This window comes from Mastomys coucha, unplaced genomic scaffold, assembly GCF_008632895.1.
Source record: "Mastomys coucha isolate ucsf_1 unplaced genomic scaffold, UCSF_Mcou_1 pScaffold2, whole genome shotgun sequence".
Classification (NCBI taxonomy): Eukaryota; Metazoa; Chordata; class Mammalia; order Rodentia; family Muridae; genus Mastomys; species Mastomys coucha.
Window position 1 is genome coordinate 13,224,339 of NW_022196902.1, and position 24,377 is coordinate 13,248,715.

Here is a 24,377-nt window from a genome sequence, read left to right on the forward strand (position 1 = left end):
TAGAAAATTGTCCATTTCATCGAGGTTTTCCAGTTTTGTTGAGTATAGGCTTTTGTAGTAGGATCTCACGATGTTTTGGATTTCCTCCATGTCTGTTGTTATGTCTCCCTTTTCATTTCTGATCTTGAACATTAGGATACTGTCTCTGTGCCCTCTAGTTAGTCTTGCTAAGGCTTTATCTATTTTGTTGATTTTCTCAAAGAACCAGCTCCTGGTTTGGTTGGTTCTTTGTATAGTTCTTTTTGTTTCCATTTGTTTGACTTCAGCCCTGAGTTTGATTATTTCCTGCCTTCAGCTCCTCTTGGGTGAATTTGCTTCTTTGTGGTCTAGAGCTTTCAGATTTGCTGTCAAATTACTGGTGTGTGCTCTCTCTAGTTTCTTTTTGGAGATACCTAAAGCTACTAGTTTTCCTCCTAGGACTGCTTTCATTGTGTCCCATAAGTTTGGGCATGTTGTGGCTTCATTTTCATTAAACTCAAGAAAGTCTTTAATTTCTTTCTTTATTTCTTCCTTGACCAAGTTATCACTGAATAGAGTGTTGTTAAGCTTCCACGTGTATGTGGTCATTCTATTGTTTATGTTGTTATTGAGGAGCAGCCTTAGTCCATGGTGATCTGAGAGGATACAAGGAATTATTTCAATCTTCTTGTATCTGTTGAGGCCTGATTTGTGACCAATTATATGGTCAATTTTGGAGAAGGTACCATGAGGTGCTGAGAAGAAGGTATATCCTTTTGTTTTAGGATAACAAGTTCTATAGATATCTGTTAAATCCATCTGTTTCATAACTTCTGTTAGTCTTACTGTGTCTTTGTTTAATTTCTCTTTCCATGATTTGTCCATTGCAGAGAGTGAGGTGTTGAAATCACCCACTATTGTTGTGTTCTGTGCAATGTGTGCTTTGAGCTTTAGTAAAGTTTCTTTTATGAATTTAGATGCCCTTTGATTTGGATCATAGAGATTCAGAATTGAGAACCTTGGTAGGTTCATCTTGGTAGATCATTCCTTTGATGAATATGAAGTGTCTCTTCTTATCTTTTTTGATCACTTTAGGGTGAAAGTCAATTGATATTAGAATGGTTACTCCAGCTTTTTTCTTGGGACCATTGGCTTGGAGGATTATTTTCCAACCTTTTATTCTGAGGTAGTGTCTGTCTTTGTCACTGATGTCGGTTTCCTGTATGCAATAAAATTTTGGGTCCTGTTTACATACCCAGTCTGATAGTCTATGTCTTTTTATTGGGGAATTGAGTCCATTGATATTAATAGATATTAAGGAAAAGTAATTGTTGCTTCCTGTTATTTTTGTTGTTAGAGTTGGCATTCTGTTCATGTGGCTATCTTCTTTTAGTTTTGTTGGAAGATTACATTTTTGCTTTTTCAGAGATGTAGTTCCCCTCCTTGTTATTTATTATCCTTTGAAGGGCTGGATTTGTGGAAAGATATTGTGTGAATTTGGTTTTGTCATGGAATACTTTGGTTTCTCCATCTATGGTGATTGAGAGTTTTGCTGGGTATAGTAGTCTGGTCTGGCATTTATGTTCTCTTAGGGTCTGTATGACATCTGCCCAGGATCTTCTAGCTTTTATAGTCTCTGGTGAGAAGTCTGGTGTAATTCTGATAGGCCTGCCTTTATATGTTACTTGACCTTTTTCCCTTACTGCTTTTAAAATTCTTTCTCTGATTTGTGCATTTGGTGTTTTGACTATTATGTGGCAGATGGAATTTCTTTTCTGGTCCAGTCTATTTGGAGTTCTATAGGCTTCTTGTATGTCCATGGGTATCTCTTTCTTTAGGTTAGGGAAGTTTTCTTCTATAATTTTGTTGAAGATATTTACTGGCCCTTTAAGTTGGAGGTCTTCACTCTCTTCTATTCCTATTATCCTTAGGTTTGGTCTTCCCATTGTGTCCTGGATTTCCTGGATGTTTTGGGTCAGGAAGTTTTTGCTTTTTGCATTTACTTTGACTGTTGTGTCAATGTTTTCTATGGTATCTTCTATACCTGAGATTCTCTCTTCTATCTCTTGTATTCTGTTGGTGATGCTTGCATCTATGTTTCCTGACTTCTTTCCTAAGATTTCTAACTCCAGAGTTGTCTCTCTTTGTGATTTCTTAACAGTTTCTACTTCCATTTTTAGGTCCTGGATGGTTTTGCTCAATTCCTTCACCTGTTTGTTTTTGCTTTCCTGTAATTCCTTAAGGGATTTTTGTGTTTCCTCTTTAAGGGCTTTTACCTCTTTACCTGTGATCTCCTTCATGTTCTTCTTAAATTCCTCTAGCACCATCATGAGATATGATTTTAGATCCAAATCTTGCTTTTCCGGTGTTTTGGGATATCCAGGACTTGCTATGGTGGGAGTACTAGCTTCTGATGAAGCCAAGTAGTCTTGGTTTCTGTTGGTAAGATTCTTGTGTTTGCCTTTCGCCATCTGTTGATCTGTGGTGTTAGATGTTCTGGCTGTCTCTGACTAGAGCTTGTTCCTCCTGTGGGTCTGTAAGCCTGTGTCAGCAGTTCTGGGAGATCCACTCTGGTAAAACCCAGGAGCAGATGGCTGTGGATCAGTTGTCTGTCTTGTGTCCTAGGGTCAGAGTGCACCCTGTAGACAGGATCTCCACTTGCGAGAAAGGTGCAGAGAGAGTTGTGGATCTGTTGTCCCTCCTAGGTATGGACAGAGGTTGAGAGGATCCTGTTCCAACTGTTCTGCCACTTGTGAGGCCCATGCCTCCAGGCTGATCTCGCCTTAGAAAGTCACCAGACAGAAAATGGTGGATCTCACCTGAGTCCCTGGGTTAAAGCACTCCCTGAAGGCAGGCTCTCCCCGCTTGCAGGGAAGGGGCAGAAAGGTCACTGCTAGGTGTAGATGGAGGTTGAGGGGGTCCTGTCTCAGCTGCCCTGCCACTTGTGAGGCCCTTCCTGTGACTCTTAATCCCTTTAGAACATTGTCCATGGAGAAGTGAGTGGGGGCTGCTCTCATTCATTGTGGTTGTCATATTGCTGCACCTCATTTGGGACTATATTTATCTGCCCCTGTCACTGAGAAATATTGATGCAATGGCTTTTAGATATTATAGAGATTTCTTTCTGCTTCTGGCCCTCTACAGGACAGGTACCACCTCAGCTACAAGACCCACAGGTTTTAGCTCCTACAACTTTACCTTCATCACAGTCTTCCATGGGAAAGCACAGCTCCTGGTTTTCTCCTTCGTTTTTCTGGTTTTTTCTTTCCTTCTTTCTTCCTTTCTTTCTTTTTCTCTCTCTCTCTCTCTGTGTGTGTATGCGCGCATGAACACTTACAGATTTTTTTTATTTACTTATTTATCCACATCGCAAGCACTGCCCCTTTTCCCCCCTCACAGAGTCACTGCCCCTTCCTCCTCTTCTTTTCCTCTGAGAGAGTGGGCTCCCCCCACCCCATATCCCCCCACCTTACTTCATCTAGTGTCTTCAGGATTAGATGCACTCTCTCTGCACTGAGCGCTTCACTAAGAAAGAGAGAGCTGAGATGTGGATGCACTGCTGGCGGGAAGCATCGGTACCTCGCTGCCTTGACACAGTGCTTCACTAAGAAAGAGAGAGCTGAGATGTGGATGCACTGCTGGCGGAAAGCATTGGTACCTCGCTGCCTTGACACAGTGCTTCACTAAGAAAGAGAGAGCTGAGATATGGATGCACTGCTGGCGGAAGGCATCGGTACCTCGCTGCCTTGAGATGTGGATGCACTGCTGGCGGGAAGCATCGGTACCTCGCTGCCTTGACACAGTTACATAAATGCTTTTGGCTACTTGTCCAGATTTTCTTAAGGTAATGAAGAGTGAGTGTATAATGCTAACACACATGGCTAAGATGATTACAGTAATCCTTCACTTGCCACGGGGAACCGTGCTCTTGAGTCCTGGGGATGGCAGAATGCTTGGTTGGCAAAACATTTTCATGGAAAATAAAAGGTTTTCAGAAAGTGAAATACAAAGGCTAGATATATATGAAGCTCAAAAACAAAGTAATAAAAATCCAAAAGGAGACTAATTCAATCAATCCGAAGCATGCCTGTTCTGGTAGGAAATCCTTTCTCAGAATACTCTCAGAGTCGCTCCTGCTGGTTTGTGATCTGTTGAGGCAAAGCTGCTCACAAGCATGTTGAACTGGTTTTAGACTAAGAGCCATTTTCTTCTCTGCTGCTGGGATATTGAATGCTCTGCCTCTGCACTTTTCCATATCTTAGGAAAAGCTCTGGAAGAATAACTACAAGTACCATGACATGTCTGTACAATAGTTATGGTAACAAGTCAATACAAGCAGTCATGTTGAGGCTTTAAAGTAAAGCGACATCATATTAATTGAATACTTAATAGTACTATATGTGTTAGCTGCCCCATAGTGCTTGAAGAATCAGAAATATCCGCACTTATAGAATCAAACAAATTCCGATACTAAGCTTTCATCAAGGATGACAATAATCCCATGGGTATTATTACTGTTCCTTCAGCCTCTTTTACAAAATACTGTGTCTTTTTATTAATTATTAATGTGATGAAATATTGGGCAGCAGAGATGGCTCATTAGTTAACAGTATCTATTGTTCTTGCAGAGGACCTAACTTTGGTTCACAATAACCACATAAGGTTCTTCACAATACCTATAACTCCAACTCCAAGGGGTCCCTTCTCTGGACTTTGCCAGTACTTACACTCATATGTACATATACTCAAACACAGACATACACATATACATATACATAAAATTAAAATTAAAATAAATCTTTTCAAAAGAAGTATTGTGTTCCCTCTAGCTTTTTTTTTTTTTTTTTGCAGCCTCTTTGCAAAAAGAATAAAATTTAAATCCACTTTTCCTTGTGACAGACAGCTAAATTGTAAAGTAACTGGACTGAAACATACCCAGGAGATTAGAAAAGTACACTTCTGGAATGTCTATGAAGGCATTTATACCCCTCTTGGTGCATCTATTGAAGGCATTTGTGCCCCTCTGGGTACATCTATGAGGGTGTTTGCACACCCTGGGTGTGTCTATGAGGGTATTTATATAGGCAACTATGTCATGAGGACTTTGATCTAATGACTTAGTTCCTTTATAGATTTACAGTATGATGTCCTTATTGAAAGAGAGTGAAAAGCAGGACATAGGGCCTTGCTGATGGGCATGACTCACTGGGCAGGGAGATGCTTGCAGGCGATCTCTGGCATGGCCCCTGCCCACAACCACTTCTTCTCTATTTTCTAGCAGCCAGTTGTGAACTGCTCTGCTCTCCATAATCCACCATAACAGAGGAAGGCCACAAACCAGGCAGTACTTTTTCCTTCTCATTTCTTTACATCCAGAATTACAGCACAGCAATGAGGATCATAACTAGCAGTACGCTTTTCTAGAGCGACACCAGATCCAAAAGAAGAGGAAGAAATGTAAGGAGTGAATATCCTTTTGCTGCCTAAGGCTCATTGAAGCACCTGTTAAAATACTAAATTCTGGCTACCATTCCTGGAGATTATGCTTTAGTGGTTCTGGGGCAGAGCCCAGAAATTTGTATTTTGAATATTTATAGAGCTTAATAAGTAATGTCGATGGCCAAACTAAGGAATAAAAATAAGAAATGAAACTAAATCTTGCAAATAGGAAAGATCTTATATTTTTAAATTTTGCTGTAAAATGCAAACGATAAAAGTGGGTAAAGTTCCAAAGATTGGTTTGTCAAGGGTTGTCTGTAATGCTCTGAAATATACCATTTATTTCAAGCCTCCTAGTTTATGACTGGCAGAATCCACATAGCATGAGATTTGTCATCTGAACCACCGTAAAATGTAAAGTTTCATATACTAAGTGCATTCATACGTGTGGCCATTTGAGTGAGAAATATGCACCACGAGTCCCGGATCTGTGTCCTCTAGTCTCTTGCTTGATCAGCCACATGTTCACGAGTGAGTGAGCTATCTCCCAGAAGTTCTTCCCATCCTGGCACCCACTTTTATATTTACTTTTAAAACTATGTTTATGGAAGTGTGTGCATGTGAATGAGGGACCTGCAGAGACCAGAGTCATTGGATCCCCCTGGAATTTGAATCAATGCTGGCAGTCAAACTCGGCATCTCTGAAAGAGCAGTATCTCATCTCTCTCCAGCTCCTCTCCCCTGGATTTATCTGCAAGCCTTAATACTGAAAAACTTTAAAAGCAGAAACATTCAGACCTGCATGCCATTTGCTGTGCCACCAGATCTATTTTAACTGCTGAACACAGACACCACTCCACACATGTCCACACAGAAAATGTTCCCCCCCCCCCTTTAATTTGCTTTAAGTAGCAGAACCAGTAACCACACACACAGTTCTTACAGCCCCGGGTAAAGAAAAACACAGGCCTTCCAGGCTATGCTAGTCAGCTTTCTGAAGTTACTCTAGTTATTTGAAATAAGCAATTATAAAGAGAAATGAATGATTTTTGCCTCATGGTTTTGGAACTTTCTTGGTCTGATCAATTAGCCCATTCTTGCTCTGAGACCTGTGGCAAGGCCACATCATGGTGGGGAGCAGAGAGCAACCACCAGCCACACAGCTTGTAGCCAGGAAACAGAACAGAGAAAGAGGAAGAGACTGGAGTTCTACAGCCACCCCTGCCAAGATACATCCTCAGTGACCTAGAGTCCTGCTAAGCTCCCACCTCTTAAAGTTTCCAACACTTCCCAACAGTACCATGCAGTAGACCAGATCTCTAACCCATGGTCTTTGGTGATATTTCAGCTCCAATTGTAAATGCAACAGTAACAACTGAGCTATAGTGTCTCCCTTGCTCTTACATTATTTAGATGATAATGTAACTCAGGTGCCATTGTTTTTTGCCCCCATACACATAGGCACATGCACACATAAGCACCCCCTGTGCATGTTCTCGAACACATGCATGTGTGCTGCACGTGCGTGCGCGCGCGTGCACACACACACACACACACACACCTTTCAGAGTAAGTCTGTGGCAGACTGTCCCTCGTGTGTGAACTACACGGAGCTCCTGGCTATGTTACTTCCTTCTATTTATTGCAGATTACAAAGCAGGTGCATCACAGGTTCTAACTCACCAGTAACCAAGCAGCAAAAGACCATTGGACTCTCAGGGCTTCTGAGCATAAGAAATTATGTGAACTACATAGAAAAAAACAAACAAAAACAAACAAACAAACAAAAAAACAACAACAAAAATTTGGCTGTAATCTCCGAAGTTGAGCTTTCGATTCAAAAATCCTGTCTCCTCAGCAGGCTCTCCACTGAAAGTGATCACTGACTTCTGGTGACTCCAGAGCTCTAGTGGTGACAGCACGGGTAAATTAAGCTTCACAAGAGCCCTTATCTGACCCACAGAAGTGAGTGTACTCTGGGACAAAACTAGTAAACATGTTATTGAAATAGCAGATGGTAAGAATTGTTTTTCCAGACAAAGTCATAATGCAGGAATAAAAATCAAGTTTTTAAAACCAGAATCCAAAATGTAGGAAAAATATTTTAAAAAAAAACTTTCTCTATCCCATCCCACACCCAATGGAACTCCTTCTTATCCTCTCCCTTCCCTGTTAAATTCCACCAAAAACTTCTTGGATATCTTACTACATTTTTGTCTATCTGTAAGAATATTTTAATTGGATTCATTCTACCGAAACTGTCAGTTTAAAACAAAACAAAATAAAAATAATAAGGTATTATTAAAAAATAGTTTCTTAAAATTATACTTTAGTTGTGGTCTGTTATATTGCTGATCAATACAAATGTATTTAGCTTATTATGCACATAAATATATACATGATATACCATATTATATTATGCGTATGAATCATATACAAGATATATTTTATAGTATAGAATATATATTATTATACACTGTAAATGTATATATTATATACAATGTAAATAAACATTATATACATAAAATATAAATTATATAAAGTCTATAAAATATACAATTTTTCTATCTGTATCAATAACTGTAAAAACTATTACAAGCTTTAATTTGTTAACTATGCTTCTTAATAAATTAATCTAAATAGGGTTTAAAAGTATATATATGTATATGTATACATATATAAGTATATGGTATTTGGTACCTTATGTATACGGTAGGGATGTTTTAATAGGATATTTAAAAAGTAAAAGAAAACAGCAAGGTTTAAGCAAGTTACCATATACTTTTAAGCTCTTTTCACTATCTTTACCACTGTAAATGTGTGTGGCACACTGAGTAGGCTACTGAATCCAGATAATAAAACTATACAAAACCTTTCACATTGAGCTCAGGGACACCTGCTGCTCTTGAAGAGGACCCAGGTTCAGATCCCAGCACCCACATAGGGCCTCACAGCTGTTTATAGCTCCAGTTCCAAGACATAAAACATATTCATCTGACTTCCATGGGATTCTGCATACACGTACTATGCATTAACTCACATAGTAGCACATAAATACACATCATTTATACATAAATATTTTCAAAACCTAAAAGTCCAAAATAAAGATAATAGTTTGCTAAAAATCAATGGTTTATTAGAGTTGTGGTATTGCATTTTTTCCTGTACTCTAATATTTCATAACATGTCCACACTATTTTATAGTTAAAAAGATGTCTAGCCTTCTTAAATACTAGCATTATTCACCCATATAAAATCATTATTAAAATAACTGCAGCACTAATGAATATGTTTCATCTGATTAGAGTATCTCTAATATATTTCAGTCTCTTTTAAATGCATATGAATTTTTCCTCATTTAGAATTTGTCTGGGAAGACTCCTAATGCTCCAAAAACCTAATGCACTTATACTGTTTAATCTACAAAACAGCTCTTTTATAGTCTATTGCCCAAATGAATGTTTCAAATGTGTGCAAATACAATGACTTTTCAAGCTTATTCAACCGTTAACCATTCACTTTGATGGAGGTTGGAAGTTTATATTATTTTCTCTCTGATGCTAATGAAATGTTTCTGACTATGTAATTTTCAACAAGGCCAAATGAAATCACAAATTATTCATCTGTAAGGAGCTTATCACCACATCCATGTGATGCAAAGAATGCACTGGAGAACAGTGTTGGAGAACTGGCTCATTTATTGGGAGGGGAGAAAGGGGTATTTATGTCCCTGGGAGGTGGCCAGAGTCTCTGGGGCAAGGTCTGTGTGGCCGTGTACCATTGGCCAGGGCAGAGGTGTTGGACAATACCTCATCTGCATACACAAGAGTTGTAGGAACTGGCAGGGAAGATCTTATAAGGCCAAACAAGGAGTGAAGCCCGATAACTGTCAGGGTAATAAATTCCTGCTAGGGTTGATGGTGGGGGAGCCAGTTTCATGGTGATAGGTTGGAAGGGGAGAAGCGGTATCCTACCATCCTTATAGTTGAGGGGTCAGAGGTTGAAGTTTCCTCAACCCTTTCTCCATCACCATGGGCCATTGTGATCCCACAAATGTCAATAGGGTATTCTTGTTTCATTGGAAATAAGGGAATGATAATGTTACTTAGGGTTACTATTGCAGTGATGAAACAACATGATCAAAGAAATGTGGGGAGAAAGGGGTTTACCCAGGTGCACTTCTGTATCAACATTCACCAGCAATGGAAGCCAGGACAGGAGCTCAATCAGGAAAGGAGCCTGGAGGCAGGAGCTGGTACAGAGGCCATGGAGGGGGGATGCTGGCTGGCTTTGCTCAGCTTGCTTCTTTTTTTCTTTTTCTAGGACCACTACTTCATGGATGGCACCACCCACAATGGTCTGGGCCTGCCAACATCGATCACTAATTATAAAAATGCTCTAGAGGTTTGCCCATACTCTGATCTTGTGGAGGCATTTTCTTAGTTGAGACTCCCTACTCTCTGATGGTCCTAGCTTGTGTCAAGATGACATAAAACCAGCCAATACAATGTCCTATCCAAATAAACTCATCCCTGTTTGCAGACAATGCTAGTGAAAGCCATATCCAGATCATAGCATCATAAAAGGACCACAGAGATAGAGCTGGACAAAAGTTGGAGTGGTAATTTAGAAAGAAGAGAGTCCCATAATCATGGGACTATGAAATCCCTTGCAGCCACCAGGTGGCACTAATGAGAGTAGAGGCAGAGTGCCCTGTAACTCTGTCCAGTCTCTATCGCAAATTTGTCTTCCTCTCAGAAGAAAACAAGGAGCCTACGTTTGTGTTGAAAGTGCACAGAGACAGACTATCAACAAATCCCTTCATTTCCTCTTTGCCAGTTAGCATTTCTGAGCATGCTGGTGGCCTTGCTTCCATCCACACAGATGTGGAATAACCAAACCACAGCTGGAATGAGGGTGCATCTTTTTTCTCTATATCCCCTGAGCAGCAGTCACTTGGAAATTTTGTGCTATTTCAATTTTTATCTTTCTTGATTTTAAGATAGCTGATCTTTCTTACATCTTGATCTGAAATTGTTGTATTATCAGTGGTTTCAAACAATTATTTTCAGGGATCGGTTTGTTTATTTATTTATTTATTTATTTATTTATTTATTTTGCCAAAGTCTCTGGTTACATAAGGTCAAAATAGATGGACATCCATGGTTAGGAGAGAATCAACAAGTATCTAATAAGTTTTCATTATTAAAGAAACCAAACAGGTAGCTCAGTTTCTGTAACATAAAATATAACTGCAGGTACAACCTGCATTATATACAGGAAGGTGGCCTACAACCCTTTATCTCCCTGCACTCCTCTCATTCTCACTTGGTAGAATCATAGAATCTAAAACTAAAAATTGTCCTTGCTTTGGTGAAATGGAATGGGTAAAAATTTTACACTCCTCTCTAATAAAGCAATCCATAGCCAAATCAAAAGGCAGAAACAGCTAGAGGATAATTTGCAACTGCACAAATAAATAAGAGGGTTTCATATTTAATAAAGAGCTTGAGCCCTTAAGGAAAAGGTTAACTTCTCAATGGGGAAATGGGCAATGGGCTTAACTTAGCAAAGTAGCAGCCATACTGGGAATTCCCTGGGGTCACTTCTGTTATAGCTCTGTTGCCCCTGGGGGTCACTTCTGTTATAGTTCTGTTGCCCCTGGGGGTCACTTCTGTTATAGCTCTGTTGCCCCTGGGGGTCACTTCTGTTATAGCTCTGTTGCCCCTGGGGGTCACTTTTGTTATAGCTCTGTTGTCTGTTCCCCTTTTTCTTGACTTGTTCCTGTCAACAACCCTCCCTATTTTCTTTGATTTCTGAGAAAGTGGGCAGCACAGGCAAATACATTAAGGTCTTACAGGTCTGAGATTATTATGCATTTAAACGATTGTTTTGCTTTGCATAGATTGTCTTATGTTAAAAACAGTAATATGCATGAGGTCAACAAGATGGGACAATGGGCAAAAGTGCTTGCACCCTGCCCACCTGAGTTTGATCCTCAGGACCCACATGATGCAGAGAGGCTGAGCCTCTGCAGATGTCTTCTGGCCTCCACATGCTTGGAACTGACCTGTAGCACTCAGACATCCACAAAAGGACAGACACACATGCAAAATGCATAAATGTTTAAAAAATGAATAAATTAAGATGGTTTGTTTTGTTCTTACTAATTATTGAGATGTGTTTAATTCGGGTGCTGCTCAACTTCTCAAACAGGGGATTCATGGTGGCAGAATCTCACACTGGGCCACCTAACATCTGTCTGTCCATTCCACACTGTCTATACAACACTAGTCACCTAGTAGCTGCCTATCACTGTTATCAGGTCAGCTGTGGTGGTGTCACAGTTCTATGCAGTGACACCCTTTTACTTACTCATCTCAAGGTGCAAAACTGCTGGCTGTTCTATAGTAATATATTGTTAGACTTTTCTATTTTGTTATTATAGTTGTTCATCCTTTACTATGCCTGACTTACAAACTTCAAGAAGGAATCTCAGAGGTGGACGGTCTGCATAGGGTATGCAATTTGATGCTCCAAGGATCACAAAAAAAGAAAAAGAAAAAAAAGATTATGTCATGTAATAGACAGCACTGTCTGGTGTGCTGAGCAGCTACGGGCGGTCCTGGGACATCTGCACTGTGAGCAGGGGTAGAGAGGGACCTGCGGGGCGGTCCTGGGACATCTGCACGGTGAGCAGGGGGAGACAGGGACCTGCGGGACAGTCCTGGGACATCTGCACTGTGAGCAGAGGGAGAGAGGGGCCCCATTTCATGGTGAAGCTTGTGAGAACTGAACACGCCTCATGGAAATGCAGAACTTAATGAAACAAAGTCCTCTCTAAATGCGAGAAGAACAGGTAGGAAGCAGGAGGAAGACATAGAAACATCCCAAATGAAAATCTCATTTGGAAGCAACAGAAGGAGACTAGATAAAGGCAAGACCATGAAAGCCAGATTTAGAGCAGTCCAGCAAAAGCAAAGGAGTGGGCATGCTAGGGCAGGGCAAGAAACAAAGGCTCTAGCAGACAGAAAATAGGGCAAGAAGCAAAGGCTCTAGCAGACAGAGAATAGAGCGATGATCTTTCATTTAGGGTTCCGAGAGCAGGAAGCCAAATACAGAAGTCAAACGTCATTTTTAATAAATACAAGAATCTACCAATTCAAGGTCACATGATGTTTCAGTAGAAATGAATGGTCATTATCAGAGAAACGAAGTTCCTGTCCTAATGAAGACCAGCTCCATCAACATATTGCTCAAAATAAAGACTAAGCCCCATAACTCTTTGCTTCAGCAAACAAACAATGGGGAGGAATTGACATTTGACCCAAGAAGTACATGCAGGGGGTTGAGAAGACACCAAGGGAAAAAGCCCTGTGTGTTTTCTGACACTGTACACCAAAAACTACAGGTTACAATTTTTTAGCCTTTTAAATAGTAATTACAATTTCAACATGCAGTTTAAATTCATTTTGAGGGTGTTAAAAGTGAAAGAGTGGGGCATATAAGGTATAATTGTGGTGGGAAACACTCAAAGATGCATAGTTTAGTATTTTGATAGTGATGCAGTTAGCATGACAACATATAAACTTCATCTGGGACAGGCACCAACCAGGGTTACTGAGATCTCTTGACAAGAGCTCTACAGAGGACGACAAATGTACTAATAGAGAAATGGTAACTATTCGTTTATTAATCTGTCTCCCTTGAGCTCAAAACTTGTAACTCCAGAAGTTTTTCTGAAAAAGAAAATACACAGGTAAATGATGTTTATTCAATGGCATTTACTGTACCATTTGTTTTAAAACTAAGAAGTTGAAAATAAGCCAAATAACCTTCAAAGTGAGGGTAAAGGCATTTTAAATTTTACTTTGTGCACGTTCTATGGTTTGATGCTTATCTGCCAAAATTCAGGCTGGAAGCTTAGTTCCCAAAGTCCTAAGGTAATAGAATTTGAAGACGGAATTATATAATTTTGATTAGAGGAGCCTCTTACTATGAAACTTAATTCTGCCAGGCAGTATAACAACAATTCTGCATACATTCCTTTATATCAAAACATAATATTAAAAGTATTTTAAGATTGTGTCTCATTTGCCTTTAACTTTTTTCTTTAACTGATGTACTTAAGAAAGTGGAAAATTGTTTAATACTGTTCATTCAGAACAATTTAGAAAATGTCACATACTCAAACTCCTTGTCACCTCCAGATGCATTTACTGAGGTCATTATTCCCAATAGATCAGAATAGAAATAGGGTCTGGGAGCTGAAACTTTGAGGTTGTTAGATTGGCTGGAATTCATAGGAAAGGGGAAAGTTTGTTCCCAGACATGTACTTGAGGAAATGTTGTGGCATGAAGGCAGGCATTGGAGTGGCATTTCTACAAGCAATGTCAGTCATCAGTAAACCCATGCACTCAGAAGCACGGTGATGCCTGCAGGGTCATTATCTGTGACAGTCCTCTACCTCTAAGCATAGACATTGCAACCACCTCCAACCTTCCAAATGAACACTGTAACATCAAATCTTTCCTAGATCTATACTTTGTGAATCTGTCCAGTATATGTGGAACTGTGTAGGCTTGAATTTTTCAAAACCTACTTTAATAATGGTTCTTAAACACTTTAACCTCTCTTCTAGCCCACCACCCAGCAAAGGTAGGTGGAAAGAAAATGTTAATAGGGCAAAGGGTCATGTGGACCTATTTAGAAATAGTTCTGTTGGGCAATCCCAATATTCATTGTCAGGATATCAGCAGTTCAGTTCACATGAATCAGCAGCAGTAGCTCAATCCATTCACAAACACTATTCACAAATCAACAATAGCAGTTAAATACAGAAGAAAATGCAAGGTCTGGCCAATTGGCCTTAGTCAGTGCAGAAGCTTCAAGAAGCTGCTGGAATATCATGAGAAACTCATTGGTGCATTTCTCCCTATGAAGTCAGTGAAGAAGGCAAGGCAAACTGATGCCACAGCATTGTCAGCAAAGCCCAACCAAGACCAGCAAAGAACGGCAAGGTGAAGCAATGCCACAGTGTCATCCACTCTCTATTGGGTTATATTTATACACTTCCCAAACAACACGTGTCCTCTCAAGCCTGCCCTCTTGCAAAACACCACATGCCCTTTCTCCAGGCAGCTTCCGGAAAAAGATCATGTGCTTATGCTCAGCAAAACATCCCCCCATGTGTCTACTTCAGCCAAACATCCTCTCATAAGACAGTTTCCAGAAAAACATCACATGATACTTCTGAGTCTACAAAGAAACCAGAAATTTCTACTTCAGGATTACCAAACTTTCACAAATGAAAACTGTGTGAGTGTGTGTGTGTGTGTGTGTAACCTCCCACGTGCACAAATTTCTCAGGACCAGATTTAAATTTCATAATCTGCCATTGCAGAAGGCCCAAAAGGAAGGCTACATGACCATCTTTTCCAGGGCATGTTTTGGCCTATGAAATCCACAATCCAGCCAAATGGAAATAAACCATGTTTTCTTGCATTCATATTTTTGTGTGTAATTATTGTGTATATTCAGTGCAGCAACACTACAGTACACAAAATAAGCAAGGCAAAATTGTGAAATGCAATCATGTTTCGATTTAACAAGCATAATATTTATTTCAGAGTTTGATTCTCTCCCTTAGAAATCTGTAACAACCTGCCTCATTAAAATAGTCTTCCTTTAAAATATGCCACAAATATAAATAATGATATACCCCTTCAGGTAACTATGGCTCTGCTCCTCTCTTTAAACAAATGTCCATGTGCCTCCCCTGGGTCCATAAAAACCCTGATTATCTTCCTTGGTTGCTCACATCTTCCCTGTTGTCTATAGGAGAATATTTCAGTCTGGACGTTATTGACATTTTGGACCAGGAAATTCTTTGTCAAGAGTGAGGCTGTGCTCCATATAATAAGACAACTAGTATCATCCTAAGCCTTCTCCATGTAAACGCCAAAAACATACCCTTCACTCCCTCCTCCACAAGCACAACCAAAAAACAAAAACCAAACAAACAAAAAACAAACAAACAAACAAACAAAAACTCTGTCCCCAGAAACTGCCAAATAGCCTTCAGTATGGAGAGTAGTTCCGGGTCAAGAATCACTTGCTGTGCAGTTTTCACCCTTCCTTGGGCCAAAATAGCATCAAATTCCCATTTTGTGTTGCAAGTGAAAAGCGTTCTCTGTGCTTCACTGTGTCTGTTTTCTCACCTTGCTCTACCCCAGGTGACTGATGGGAAAAACTGCAGCAGGAAATTGAGATTTTAGAAATAATAGATTACTCATATTGTTCTTTGGTTGAAGGAAAGTTATTCAGTACAGCTGCTATATTAACATGGCCACAAAACCTCTTCTGTATTAGAGAAGGGAAACAATTATAAAAGATAAATGGATTTTTGTTTCATTATTCCACTGGTTATATGTTAAAGAAAATGAACTGAGTACGAAAATCCTAAGAACTCCTCAGTAAGACCTAGTGACTCAGCCTTCCTGGGCAAGTCTAGACTTCATAATCAAATGGGATATGCGAGCAATTCTTCAAAATAAACACCATTGTGATGCAATAAGGTTCAGGGGCATGGAGCAAGTGGCCCATTTTGATACTTGTATGCCATTGCTGTCATACATTAGAATGAGTGATCTCAACCTGTATCAGTGGAGACAACTATAAATGCCTTAGAACATCATAGTATCTATCCATAAGCCCATGTGTGTGAGAAACATCTGTACTTGACCCAATTTAATTTCTGTGCCAAACTCTGATGCTAGGGAAGGGGGTTGTGAAAATCGACCTAGTAAATGTAGGTCTCTCTACTCTCACAGAGCTGCTGGAGAATTTTAGCACATTTCGCCTTGAGATTCTTTCTGCTAAGGAAAGACTACTGATAACATGAATAGCAGGAAAGAGGGAAATAGATAGAGGCCTGCTAATCTCAGTATGTGTCCCACACTAGGTCTACAACCTTACACCAGTGCCCTGACTTCTTTCTGGAGATCTACCCACATCTGCATATGGAGGCTGCAATCACACCTAGGTAGAGGTGAGGCAGCCTCAGGTAACCTCCTACTTGGGTGGGAAGAGCCAGCAAAGATGATCTAAGGTAGAGCTGAGATCTCCCTGTGTGTGTCTCTCTCTGTCTCTCTGTCTTACTCTCTGGCTTCTCTGTCTGTCTTACTGTCTGTGTCTCTGTCTGTCTCTGCCCCTCTGCCTCTCTCTGTCTGTCTCTGTCTCTGTCTCTGTCTCCTCTGTCTCTGTCTCTGTCTCTGTCTCTGTCTCTGTCTCTGTCTCTCTCTCTCTCTCTCTCTCTCTCTCTCTGTCTCTCTGAAACCCAGCATTTACATTGCCACCCCATCTCTCTCTTCCTTCTTTGTCTCATTTTTTTTTACATATGTATAACCTGGAGACCATCTTACCATAAAGTAAAAGCAGCTACCTATGATATTTTGCCTTTATCTGTACCAAGTGATTCTCCACTGTTCTAATGTTGGGAGGTTTTATCTGAAAATTTCTATAGTTTTTGGAGGGTTTTTAGTTTTCTTTGATTTCTATTTACTTTTGTGCCATATCTTTCCCTTGAGATACTGGGCAGAATGAATTGGTGCTGCTTAATTGACAAGGAGAAGGATTAGTTAATAGAAAAAAATAATTTAAACTTATTTAATGATGAAAATGGTATATGTATGTAGGTTCTTATTTTATAATGAGCCTATATTTCATAATAGCTAATGTTCTGAAAACCCAAAACACACACCTAGTCATTACTTCCTTGTAAATGAGGTTTTTCTTTCCTCTGTGCACAACCTCATCCATTTCATTGGAATTAAAGATACAGTAGTGCTGTTACTCTGTGCATGGAAGTAAAGAGTCTGTAAGATGTAAGTCAAATGTTGTATGAATAATTCTAGTACAAAGACATAAAGATCTTAAGCTCTAAAGTCGCCTAAGGTTGCTGCCTCTGAAAGGCTGAGGTGCCTGTGAAATGGGGTTCTTGAGCAGTGCCAGCCTCTCCTGTGTTCTTGGCTTTTAGGCTTTCTCCCCAGAACAGTGTATTCTCAGGTCCTACAGAAGATGTCAACTGAGATTGACTTCCCTTCTTCTGCCAGGAAGTTACTGTTTCCAGGATACGTCAGGATCTTGGCAATTAGCTAATCCTTTCTTCCCACACATACAGTAGACTTTATCTGCTAAGTGTCTTTGCCTGTAAGTAGCAAAAGCCAATTTTAGCCATTCTGATAATCTGAGAATTGAAGATTCCAGAGTTGGGAAAGTATGAGACAAGCTTGATTGGACCCTTATTCTTAGAGTCCAACTCAGAAGAAACAGTCATTTTTCCAATAGCTCAAAGAAGGTCCAAGCAGCTCACCTTGAGTAGTGCACTGACTGTTCACTGCTATTATGGGCACAGTGATGGTCTAGAACAGGGCTTCACAAAACTTCCCCATAAAGAACCAAGAAAGTGGTACTTCAGGCTTTGCAGGACATATGCTCACTCACAACCATTTCACTCTGCCCTTGTAGATCAAAAGCAGACATATGTGGAGTGAGCACACTATGCTGTAATAACTTTGTTGTTTGACACTTTAAGTTCTGTGTAGTTTCCCATCACAAGTATTATTTTTAAATCCTTCCATCCCTTAAGTGGTAATCAAATGTAAAGGTCAGCATTATACAAATAGTGTGCATTCTCTGGACTGCATTTTACTTGAAATACATAAATTGGGAATGGAGGTGTTTCTCAAAGCAAAATCAGGATAATGAAAACCAAACCAGAAGCATAAATATTCTACTTTACCACCATGATGTTTCATAGTTTCTGGCCACAAGCTTGGGGCGCAAGGTTCTATGAATTCATGGAGCTGTTTTGAAAGTAGAACAAGAGCGGCCTACCCTGGATTTCTAACTCCCTAATTCTTACCACTTGAGTTGTCCAGCACAACTCATACAAGGGTCTGCTGATTTTCTATACCATCAGCAAGCAAGATAGGTAGGGTTACCAGACAAGATAGGTAGACCTCACAAGCCCTGCCAGTATTTGGAAGCCATAAGTAGTACTACCTTGGGCCCTCTCTGGAAGGTACCTGTCCTTTGTGATTGAGTGTGAATGTTGAAAATCTGTCTTTTATAGCCACATGGTACCAGAAAAGTGGTCTATTATGCTAGAATGAGAGGGTTACAAGCTACCAAAAGTGTTGATGAGTCGAAGACCTCACAAAGTGATGGTGGAGATACATCCTTCATTTCCACATCATACCTGCCCAGGATTCTGCCTTTGTGCTTTGTTTTGGCTAGTTTGAGAAGTTCTTGGTGTTGAAGTTCCTGTCCTTGGCTGACCACCTATCACTTACAACTCCTCTCAGGCTAAGCTTATTGCTATGAATAAGATATACAATAGTACCATGGTGTGACCATAGACTGTGTGGCTTATTTAAAATAACAGAGAGAGAGAGAGAGACAGAGACACAGACATAGAGACATAGAGACACAAAGAGACAGAGAAAAAGAGATAGATAAAGTGAGAGACAGAGAGAGAAGCACACATGCACTCAGGCATCTCTCCAGGCAGAGAATTTGGGAATTTCTATGTGTGGAATTCAAGCATAATTTTGGGCAATAATAAAATGCTTAAAAGGCTTCCATTCTTCAAGTGGAAGTTGGCCTCATTCACAAAATCCAAGAATCTAATTCTACGAAACATTGATCCCAAGTTCAGTTCTCCCAATGGAAGGAGAGAACTTTGAACACATCTCTTCCCACTCCAGCTACCCCTGGAAAATAATTACTTGACTTCCAGCCACCATTTCTTGACAAGCAGACTTGATGTCTGTCATCAAAAGTGACTCGACCTTTCTAGAATGCTCTTTCCCTGCATCATACCTTCCTCCAGTCCATCATCTGCTAACATTTGCTTAAAATAGCAAACCTTCCCCAGGCTGAGAGGCATACATCTCTTTATCAATAATCTTGTTACTGTAGCACTTGGTACACTGCATAATACTACTTTCCCTCAAGTCTGGGACAACAGAATTCACAAACCATGCTGTTCGTTTACTAAACACAGAGGGATTTAAAAAGAATAGTCCAACAAAATTATAATTGAGTCTTATTACTTAGAACTGTCATTTAATACATTAAAAAAGAGTTATTTTAGTATAATTATGTAACACATGCAAGAGCCTGAGGTTCTGTTAGCACTTCTTGCTTAACCAACTGGTAGCATCAATTTACCTTCCATCAAGCCACATGTCACTGTAGGACATTCTCAGGCTGTTAGGTGCTTGTGGATCACATGTCTATAGATCACATGATGTGGGTCACATGATTGTGAATCATATGTTGTGGATTACATACTGTGGATCATATGCGTGTGCTGATCACATATTGCAAATTTGATCATATGCTGTGGATTGCATGCTTGTGGACCACATGGTGGTGAATCACATACTGTGGATCACAGGCTGTGGGTCACAAGCTATAGATCACATGCAATGGATCACATGCGATGGATCACATACTGTGGATCACATGATTATGGGTCACATGGTTGTAGATAACATTCTGTGGATCACATGTTGTGGATCACATGATTATGGATCACATGCTTTTAGATCACATGCTGTGGATCACGTGATTGTAGATCACATGATTGTGGATAATTTGTTTGTGGATCACATGCTGTGGATCACCCATTCACCTTAGTAAAGTACAGGTGTTGGTTTTGAAAGTCAGATATGCAACCTGTGATCCTGTTCCCACCAAATCCTTAAATGACGCTGATGTTTCTGGCCAAAGGCCTCATGTGTTGCAACAGAGTGAAGAATAATTCTTTTGCATATATATCACTCACAGCATCCCACACAACTAATCCAATCTGTATTTTCTTTTCCAGAGATTCATAAAACTGTTCACTAATTAACAAGAAAATAGGAAATGTGGGTTACCATCCCCATGATAAGTGTCTGTCTTGCTGACATAATAATACTCCCCACTTCACTGATTTTTAGCCTGGTGAGTTTTTATTTTAATGCTGAATTATACTGTGATGTTTAAACGTGTTTTGAGTGGCAAAAAAGAGAACACTTACTAGAATTCATGAAATAAGTATCATTTTGATGGCATCAAGAGCTCTGAGCAGGCCTGCACTCACACAGATCAAATGACTTGAGACTGCCACTCAGACACTGTCTGCAATGCCATCAGCTGTAACATGCAATCAGATGTCTGAGTTATGAAACACCAAGAGAACACAAGCATAGGCCTCAGTATTGACACACAGGCCTGCAGCTATCTGGATTCCTGTTCCTTCTTTCCTCAGATGATCAGTGAGCTTAGCCTAAGAGCAAGAAAAACCTCAGTCTTCAGGACAGAATTCAGTGCTGGCCATAAGAAAGTGTAAGAGACATAAATGCAGTCCTTATACCCTCCTGAATGTGGTCAGAAGTTGATGACCTATGCTGTGCTATTTGTAGTCCACAGGTACTCAAAATGTCCTCTAGACATGCTTGGTATGAGAAAACTGAAGATGCACAGTGTGCCTCCTCATCTAAAGTAGCCCAGGGTGGGAGAGCAGATTACAGTGGCATTAAAAATGGCTTATTTTGACTTTACTGGATATGAGATTTACCTTCTGATCCACTATGGCAGTGGTTCTCAACTTTCCCAACACTGTAACCCTTTAATACAGTTCCTCATGTTGAGGTGACCCCCAACCATAAAGTTGTTTTCATTGTTGCTTCATAACTGTAATTTTACTGCTCTTATGAATTGTAATGTAAACATCTGATGTACAGGATATCTGATGTGTGACCCCTGTTGGGGTCACAGCTCACAGGTTGAGAACCACTGCACAAGAGGCTCCCCGCTTTCCTGGCTAGTCTATTTCCTTTTTCCTTTTTTTCCCACTGAGAGATGACCAAAGTCAAATAGAAACTCAGTATCTCTGTTTTAGTATTTAGTATTTAGTATTGGGCATTATAGTTTATGATCATGGTTTTTAAAATGATTTCTTTCTTCAGAAAGAAATAAGGGACAGAATTATGGTTGCATTTTGCAGATCAACTTTATGTTCATCAAAAAAGATGTTAGAGATTAAAAATGGATAATTATTGTTGAGGACATAATGCAAAATCTTGGTAACTACAGAAAATAAATTTTAAATGGACTAACTTTTAACTTCAAACTGTAGTGTTTTGAATAAGACAACTATTCAAAAGACAAAAGACCCCACCCGAAGAGACCTCACTGAAATGGAAATGACTATTCTACAGCTCAAAACCATGAGAATTTAAATAGAGTCCTTGCATCTCCCAGTTAGAAGGCACACACCTTTAATCCCAGCACTTGGGAGGCAGAGGCAGGCGGATTTCTGAGTTAGAAGCCAGCCTAGTCTACAGAGTGAGTTCCAGTACAGCCAGAGCTACACAGAGAAACCCTTCTCGAAAAAACAAAAAAAAAAACAAAAAAAAAAATTAAAGATATTTTATCCTTACAGTCCAAATATTTTAAAAATTTTTAATGTCATGCCTATGAAACAGATTATAAGATTGTTTAAATTCTCAATTCACAACAATAAAATCTTTCTCTGTACATATATTTAGATCACTGTATTTTAAATTAATGATTCTTTTTTTTTAAAAGATTTATTTTACTTATATGAGTACACTGTAGCTGTACAGATGGCTGTGAGCTATCATGTGTGTGGCTGCTGGGAACTGAACTCAGGACCTCTGCCAGCCCCGCTCGCTCCGGCGTAATATACTATAGCTGTCTTCAGACACACCAGAAGAGGGTGTCAGATCTCATTACGGGTGGTTGTGAGCCACCATGTGGTTGCTGGGATCCGAACTCAAGACCTTCGGAAGAGCAGTCAGTGCTCTTACCGGCTGAGCCATCTCGCTAGCCCCTAAATTAATGATTCTTATTTAGAGACGAGAGGTATGGTGTCAGAAAAGTCTCAGCGTACAGCCTCTGCCCTCACAGCCTCTGCCCCCACAGCCTCTGCCCCCACAGACTCTGCCCCCACAGCCTCTGCCCCCACAGATGAGACCACAATGAAGATGTCACTGTGACACTTGCTAGCAGGATGTGCACCTGCAAGCTTACTAGCCAAGGATGCTAAGAGCAAAGTCGTTTCCTCTAAGACTCATGAGATGCAGATTAAGAGGCACTTCCCCTTTGTTTTATGATGATGTTCTTTTAAGAGTAGAGGGCAACAGCCACAAATCTTAAGCAGATTTTTCTTTAAAACATTTTTCTTACACTATTAGAAAAGTCATTCAATCAACACACTGTCATGAGTGCTGTGTCTCTTCCCTCTCAATAGCAGGGATGACCTCTCCTCCAGGGTTAGGTTCTGTTGTCTATGTTGCTATAGGGCAGACTTCATGGCTCTAAGCACAGCAGATGTTGCCTCTGGGCACAGGTGCAAATCTCCATTCACTTTTGCAGAACTGAATGAGAAAGATGTTCCAGTGGGAAAGATGCTATGAAGTTCCCAGTCACTTTTTAATGGGGTTATTTGAGAATATTTTCAGGTAGTTCTTTTCCCCATAACTTCTAGGATTGAACATGCCTTATCTTGATCTATCCATGGGACCAATGCTATTATTATAGAGATGAATATAAACTACACTTTTTGTTTATAAATGCCCATAGTTTAGAAAGGTGCAGTAGATTTTTATAAATGGATTCCGTGGTAAATATGATCAGCTAATAAATCTTCCTTCTCTCAACATTTGTTGACATGTAATTGACATACTATGCCATTCACCCATTTAAAATGAACAATAAGTGTTTTAAAATAGTCATTGAGTTTTAAAATTATCATCAGTTTACAATACGCCAGCATATAAGAGTTCTGATAGGAGAAATGGGAAAGAGAGCTCTTTAGAGATGAGAAGAAGGGAGGTGGAAAAAATAATAAGGACGCAAAGGAACTCTGCCAGGCAAGCATCCAAAGGAGTGAGGCCCCCAGCAGTTCTACCTGGTTATGACGCCTATGAGCCACAGCCACAATCGCCATGGCCTACGAACCCTCAGGGTACACATACCTTCCCAGTAACCATAGCTCTCTAACTGGACCTAAGATGCCCTCAGCAAGAGGCAGACCATTCCCAATACTGAAAACCTAACTAACTGCTCAGTTCTGGTGAAGTTGTAGTTATTGAAGGAGAGTCTACAGCCACTCATGTATTAAACTAGCATAATCCCTAACAACAATCTATAAACATTTGTCCCTATACCCACAGTCAAAATACAGAGTTGTTAAGCTCAGTCTCAATGGATACACCTACACATGCTTAGGGAACATTGTGGAAGACGGGGTGTATGATCACAAGGGCCAAAGGATCTGGAAATTTGCTGTAAGATTGTGTCTCCTAATAATATTGTAAGCTACACACACAAAGTCTCAACAACATGGCTCTCCAATTGTGAACTGAACAAAGATGGCCAAAGTAGATGGAGAGAAGCCCATAAGGCCTCAACACTATTCAAAGAACTGTAGGTAACTTAGAGAAGCTAGGAGCAGGAAAGGTGGTCTTCTCCAGGGAAAGGCAAACAACTGGTGCCAAATGGTCATCCTTGAAAACATATATATGAGGGACATTACATGGACTGAGCAGACTATGTTAAGATACATGTATAGTTACATATATTTATATGCATGCAATAACAATTAATGATCAAAGAGACACTAAAGGAATGCAGCAAGAGAGATGGGAGGCTTTAGAGGGAAGGGAGGGATGAAATGTTATAATTAAAATCCCAAAAATAAAATATAAAAACAGTACGCTGTAATAAGAACCTCTCTGAAACCATGGTATAGACTTGGCCTAGAGAGCTACAGGCATCCATAAGCTGATTTGGTCCAAAATAAACAATGATCCTCAGTTGCTTATCTAAGGTAGAAAACCAGAAAACAAAGTTTGTTACGGAGGCTCAGGCCTACACTCTCAGCACTTGAGAGAACGGG

At 40.0% G+C, this 24,377-nt stretch overlaps 1 pseudogene; it reads right to left on the reverse strand.

The window, feature by feature from the left end:
• The window catches only part of LOC116097923, a 67,420-nt pseudogene extending 43,994 nt beyond the window's left edge, over positions 1–23,426 (reverse strand).
• Positions 23,427–24,377: the final 951 nt, after the last annotated feature.